Here is a 567-nt window from a genome sequence, read left to right as displayed (position 1 = left end):
CCCCCGCCCACGGTACTCCACCTCTATTTATCGATACCTCCACAAAACATTCGAAATCAGAATCATGTAGCCCTTTGTATAATAGACAGATTTCAGAGATGCTTGCCGTGCCCTATCCGTATTTTTTACCCATATATTTATATAATTTGGCAGCAACTCGGGGAATTTATGCGTGCAAGCCGCAAAATTGGCAGAATTGGCGGCAAGCCTTGGACCTGCCGAGTTCGGATACAGCGCTATTTTCCAGTCAAGCGAAATGACGGACACAACGGACGACGCAGGGGAGGTGCAAGAGAAGAAGTGGTGGGCCGAAGACGACGACGTGATGCTGTTGACTCGGGTCAACAACGAGCGCCCATTCATGAAGAGACAACCGACAAAGGCCTGGGAGTCTTTGGCGGCGACGTTACGGGGTGTTGACGATTTTTCAAGGCGTAGCATAGATGAAAAGTAGGCACAGAACCGTTTCCTGCTTCTTCTTCGGCAGCAGAGGGTGCGCAATGCGACTGCGGCCCGTTTGTCTGGTGTTGTGGAGGAGGAGACGAGCAAGGACCGCCTTCTGGACGA

This window comes from Aphanomyces invadans, assembly GCF_000520115.1.
Source record: "Aphanomyces invadans strain NJM9701 unplaced genomic scaffold supercont1.303, whole genome shotgun sequence".
Taxonomy (NCBI): Eukaryota; Oomycota; class Saprolegniomycetes; order Saprolegniales; family Verrucalvaceae; genus Aphanomyces; species Aphanomyces invadans.
This window is presented reverse-complemented; position numbering follows the sequence as displayed.